The 6,629-nt window shown below is 36.6% G+C and overlaps 1 pseudogene; it reads right to left on the reverse strand.

The window, feature by feature from the left end:
- Positions 1–1,660: 1,660 nt before the first annotated feature.
- Positions 1,661–6,342, reverse strand: LOC127209840 (voltage-dependent anion-selective channel protein 3-like; annotated as a pseudogene).
- Positions 6,343–6,629: the final 287 nt, after the last annotated feature.

Consider the following 6,629-nt stretch of genomic DNA (forward strand, 5'->3'; position numbering starts at 1 on the left):
TCCTTTCAATTTTAGAACAATACTGCTCACTGAGATTTTGCAGTTAAATAGCTTTTCTACAACCGATTGTAGATGAAGATCTGAAAAAGAGCAAAGGAAGCAAAAATGTTTGCAGAAAGGGAAAAGTACTGGCTGTCTTGAAGTTCTTCATTTGGCTCCTGCGTCTCAGGCACAAAACATGTTTAATTCTGACACACACACACGCACGCACGCACGCACGCACGCACGCGCACACATACTACATGATGGAAAGTCAAACCTTTAGTTTAGTAAGACTAGATGACTCAGGATAGACACTTTCCCTTTTTTGCAAACTGCAAAGTCTCAGAAGGCGAGATTATATTCTGTAGCCAGAAGCAACATGTCTTGTTCGTAGAGTAGAGGTGGTAAATCACTAACATGATCCACTAGGAAATGCTTCCTGTGGACTTCAGGTAGTGAAAACTTCAAGAGGTAGAAACATTTCTCTCTTATATTTATTATACCCCTGATTTGTAGTATTTCCTAAATCAGGGTAATAAATAAAAGGAGCTTTTATTTATTTTTTTGTTAGAGCACATGATCATAAAGAGAGCTGTAAAGAACTGAAGAACTGAAGGAAAATGTGGAGCTCAGACTGGCACAAGGAACATGGGATTCTTCCTCAGTTCAGTCCTATACATTTGCAAATATTAATATAGTAACTACAAAAAGTATTTGTTGATGACAATGCACACTTTTTTTTTTTTTATGAGGGACCTCTTACGTGTTCTCTTGTCAAAGACATAACCTCTTACAGACCTGGAAAGTGTGTGTTCAAAAGTCACTCTACAATGCACTGAAACAAACTTTCATACTGGGTTTTTCTTTTCTTTTTTTTAACATTTATTTTTTATTTTTTACATATACATTTATATTATTACATGTATATACAATAAACTCCCTATAGCAAGAAGAACCATGACACAATCAGGAATTATACAAACATTACATTCTTAGTGGTTTGGGTATTTGCATTTGACAGCCTAGAAGAAAACATATTTCCTATCTTGGTGCATCTAAAATTCTGAATGTAATATTCAAGATGATATTTAAATAAAATAATTAAACAATTCATATGCTGTTTATATCTAAAATTGATAATTCATTTGATAAAGCATTGGCTTTTAGAATTGCATTTCCTCCCTCCCCCAAATATGATGGGTTTATTTTATATTAATGCAAGACCAGAAATTTCACTATTATTTATATATATATATATATATATATATATATATATATATATATATCTGATACACTAGGAAATGCTTCCCCTGGACTTCAGGTAGTGAAAACTTAAAGAGGTAGAAACATATATGCATGCAGGAGGTGATGTACAAACTAAGTGTCAGATAATTTCCCTTAACATGTCACTACATTGTTGCTGAGGAACATATTAAAATTAACTCTGCTGAAATGAGGCATGAACATGACAGTTTCCATGCTTGCCTTTAAAGACCTCCTTTAGGATGGACCTGTAATATCTAGGCTTCAGTGTGGGAAAGACTACAGTTCTTTGGAAGAATAAAAAGTTCACTCTTGAAATTTCAAGAATTTCAAGGCCCAAACATGGTGGGCTTATTTCGTTTCCAGGAACAAATGATACGCTGCTCAAAAACACATTAAGCTTACAACTTAAATCCTAACCCAACCTGTGACCTTCTGCTTTAGAGTTCTTTCCATCTGTTAAAGTTGATAGGGTCAATTTGACTCCTGGTAGAAGGGCCTATATATAACTCAGTCCAATTAGACCAGTATTAATACTTTGGCTGACAGAAAATTCCTACAATCCAATTTATTTTTAGCATGGATGTTGAAGCAAGTGTTGTGGTTGCCGTCTGTCCATGCAAGGTTTATTGACATTGAAATCTTCTGATTAACTTTCTGGTAGACAGAGCCTCTAAATTCAACACTACCATTTATGCTAGTATGTAGTAGGAAGTCTGCAGCCTTGTAGCCAAGAACAAAATTATTCTGAGAAAGTTTGAGTTTGGCTGTGCCAAAACTCACCCTATAGCCAGCAAGCCCACCTTCAAGGCTAATACAGTTCATCCATATATGGTTGGTCCAGGAGAATCTATATCAACATTAATAGCAAGATTAAAACAATCCAGTTTCTAGGAGGCTGTCTCAGTTTGAGTTCCTATTGCTATGATGAAACAAAATAACGATATATAAGTTAAGGAGGAATAAATGGTTTATTTGGCTTATGCTTCCATATCCCTAGTCCATCACTGAAGGAAGAGAACCAGGAGATAGGAGCGGATGCTGAGGCTTGCTGCTTACTGGCTTATTCCTTTTGACTTGCTCAGCCTATTTTCTTTCTTTAGTTTTTGTATTTTTTCTTTTGTTTTATTATGTTTCTTTTTTAATGTATACATTTATATTATTACACATGAATAAAATAAACTACATACAGCATGAAGAACCATGAGACAATCAGGAATTATATAAATGTGACATTCATAATGATTTGGCTAGATGTTTTAAGTTAATAGAGATGTGATATGATTTATATTGATCTTCATTCAGCCTATTTTCTTAAAGACCCCAAGACCACCATAACCCTACTCACAATGGACTAGACTCTCATGCATTAATCACGAATTAAGAAAATGCTCTACAGGCTTGTACACAACCCAACCTTGTGGGGAAATTTTCTCAGTTTGGGTTTCTTCCCCTCAGATGACTCTACTTTTGTCAAGTTGACAGAGGGTGGTCTGCACAAAATGATGCACCAACCAAGGACTATGCAGAGAGCCTAGACCTCCTCTTCAAATATAGCCAATGGACAGCTCATTCTCCACGTTTGTGGAGGAAGTGGGGACTGCCTCTGACATGACCTCTGGTGTTAGGGATGTGATCACTTCCCCTTGGCCGGGCAGCCTTGTAGGCACACAGAGGAAGGGGATGCAGGTTAGCTTGATGAGACCTGATAGACTGTGGTCAGAGGTTGGGGAAGAGCCCCCTCCCCTGTCAGAGGTCTACAGGAGGAGAATTGGGCAGAAGAGGGAGGGGGTGGGAATGGGAAGATAAATTGAGAGAATAACTATTGAGCTGTAATTTGAATAAGTATAATAAATAAATAAATGAAAAAAATTAGCCAGCATAGATGAATTTAATTTCCTAGTTATCTCTCTTGTGTTTGGTACAAATATGGTATCAAGAGTCAGTTTCAACTTTTCAGCTAACTTATTCTCCAAAGAATTATCTGTCCTAAAATTCTGTGCTCCGTCTTTGGGCGATGGTGAGCCCATAGTTATAGACTTTGTACTTCGCCTCTAGGTTACCAAATATCTTTTTCCTGTATCAGTGAAAGCATGGCCTGAAGCTGAAAACTTTACTCCACTGTAAGATTTGGTTTGACTATGGCAAACCAATATCCTTTGTTAAAGACATCCGTGAAAGCCTTTCCTAGGCCATAGTTAGTTGCTGTGTTACAGTTACACAGGTTTAGAACCAAAAGGAGGGCTTACCCTGCTGCACTAAGACAACGCCGAAGATGGTCTCCTGGATATGTGTGTTCTAATAGGCTTATTTCACCTCTATTTCTAGTAACTGTGAGGTTCGCTTTTATCCCTAGGACTGAATAATATATTTCCTTTAAATATATGTAACACTATATGTGCTTTTAAAAGGAAAAATGCATTTTAAAATTAAAGCAAATATGTGAATCTTTAATTGGAAGAAAATTAAGGATCCAAAGACTTTCTGTGAGAATAGATTCTGTCATCGAAATCTTTGTATGAAATGGTGATAAAGATGATGGCTTCATTTTTTATTTTAATATATTTTGTTAATTTATTCATATTACATCTCCATTGTTATTCCATGCCTTGTATCCTCCCATTCCTCTCTCCTTCCCATTTTCCCCTTACTCCTCTCCCCTATGACTGTGACTGAGGGAGTCCTCCTCTCCCTATATATGCTCATAGGGTATCAAGTGATGGCTCCATTTTTAAATACACAAGGAAGTATTTTATGTGTTGGGAGGAGGGAGCAAATCAAACAAATGAACATGTGGACCTGCTGGGCGTGCATCCTTCTTTTTAGTTGTATGTTTACTTAAAGAATGCATTAATTCTCAGACTCTTGAGGTCAAACCAGTGTCTTTACTTTTCTTTAGGGAGAACTCATTTCTGAAAATGAGTGACATGGATATCTATGGTCAACAGGAATCAGTCTCCAGAGAAAACAATGCTTGTCTATTGGCTTTGGATCCCTGGTTCTCCTGTAGTGTTTATTAGACAATCGGTTTTACACGTCCTTAACTGTCTTTTTTCTTCTTGGTTCTGTTTTTGGCATTAGGAGCTTTCTAAAATGTTATGTTATCTGTTTATTATGGACACAACTGATACTACATATTGAACAAAACAGGAAATGTTCTAAATAAATCTCACTTAACAAGATTAAATGGAAGGCACATGAGCCCCAACTCATTGCTGCTGTTGAATGGCACCTGTACAAGCAACGTGTGCAGCCACAGTCTCATTGTCTAGTGGTATGGGTAGGCTCTAGGGAGGACATGGAGAAACCTCAGGCCTGAACCCTCTTAGCACCCTAGATTCTACACAACATATAATGTCCTCCTTTTTATATCAGTCTTGGAGCTTAGAAAAGGACTGAAAAGACTGAGAGGTTGTAAAGTCCTGGTGAAGGAAGAAATCAGGTAATTTAAGGAAAATTAATTCTGGTTTATAATATCTAATATGTCAAGGTTTTTTAATTGTCTATTGCAGTAGTGAATATTCTTGGATAGTAGCAAACATCACAAAATTGTTAATTTAGTTTGAGGGAGAATATATTATGGACATTTTAGGACAAAAATCATTTGGAAAAAAGAAATATTTCTGGATCTTAAGAATCAATTTGTTTGTTTGTTTTTCCAAGATGCAGTTTCTCTGTATAGCCTTGGCTATCCTGCATTCGTTTTGTAGACCAGGCTTGTCTTTAACTCACAGAGATCCACCTGCCTCTGCCTCCCAGAGTGCTGGGATCATAGGCATGTGCCACTGCACCCAGCTAAGAATCAATAATCTTAAGTTAGATAACGTGACAGTTTAGTTTTCCATCATACTATGCAAACATTTAATAATTCTAAGAGTCACATAAATAACAATTATTAAATATTCTTTGATAATAGTGACTGCTAGTAATTATTTTGTAATGTTGGAAAGTGTAGTTTAGCTAACATTACTCTCTGGACACATGCTGTCCCAAGGACAATATATGATTGAAATGGCCTATAACATAGCCATAAAGGAAAACTTAAGGTTAAAAATGATATAAAATGAATACATTTATATTTTAAAAGAATCCAATAATCGAATGAATTAAAAATTGTATAAATTGGCATGTGAAGAATTCAGTGGAATAAAGTATCCTGCTATATTTAGTTCAACAGAAATCTTCCGTGGCTGAATTTAGACAAATACACTCAGAAAGAATGAGGGTGGATGCCGTAGGCCCTCCTTGCTAATCTCTGATGCAGGTTTCAGAAAAGACAGTCCAAAAAAACCTAAATGTAAGGATGCTGAGCTATACCAGCATAGTGAAAAATTCGCAAGCAGCACATGCAACAACTTCTTGCCTATACACATAATTTTTTTCTTAGTATTCTGCAGTTCTGACTGGATGTATGTGGGAGCTGCCTGTAGAAAGATGATGTCACAGGCCCATTCCCACTTCTCCCTTTATTTTCTGTATCAAGCACTTGCTTTCAGACTTCCAGGTAGGGAGAAAAAAAATGGCCAGACTTGATCCTTACCAACTTAAACTTGAACCAAGGATTCCTTAGAAAAATGAGTTTATTTTTCTTAACACATACTAACCAGAGAAGTGTGGGTGATGAAAAAATTCATAGAAAAAAGAAGCAGACTCCCATGTACTGTGAGAAGGCAGAGCCCTAAGGAGTTTTTAAAGTTTTTTTTTAAGAACTTGACTTCAAATGCAACCCACTCCATTCTACAGATAGACTGAGTGGTGCTTCAAATATGTAAGGTAGATCACTCCTGACATATTTAGGCCAGGTACAAAATTAGAATATTTACACTCTCAGGGATTCCTGCCAATTGTTAAAATGTCACCCCACCTTCTAGTGAAACCAGGAGTTCCTCCTCATTTAATTTGCTGATACCGCTTAAGTAAGCAGTTTTCAGCATTCTTGCCTGAATGTAGTGAGCGTGTATTCATCTTTCCTCATAATTGGCTTACTTTTAAAGATAAAGAAAAATGAATGTGGCTTTGACATAGAGAAAAAGAGCTATCCATGTGTCAGGGCAGAACCAAAAATCATTCCTGTGACAACAACATCTAACCAGTCATTACGGCTTAAATAAGACAGGAAGATTGGGCATGGAAAAAATTCTCTAGTTCTCTAATTAAAATCCTAGGACAGTCAGAGGAGAAATACAGTGTAGCATTTTTATAAAAGAAGGAAATTGTTCAGCCTAGAGAAAAAACAAAAGACATCAAACATGTTCTGCTTTTTATGCAATTGATTGTGTGTGTGTGTGTGTGTGTGTGTGTGTGTGTGTGTGTGTGTGTGTGTGTGTAAGAGGCATAGTAGATCCCACAGTGACATTCTAGGTAAAAATATTACATTATAAAGC

The sequence above is a fragment of the Acomys russatus genome, chromosome 27 (assembly GCF_903995435.1).
Source record: "Acomys russatus chromosome 27, mAcoRus1.1, whole genome shotgun sequence".
Classification (NCBI taxonomy): domain Eukaryota; kingdom Metazoa; phylum Chordata; class Mammalia; order Rodentia; family Muridae; genus Acomys; species Acomys russatus.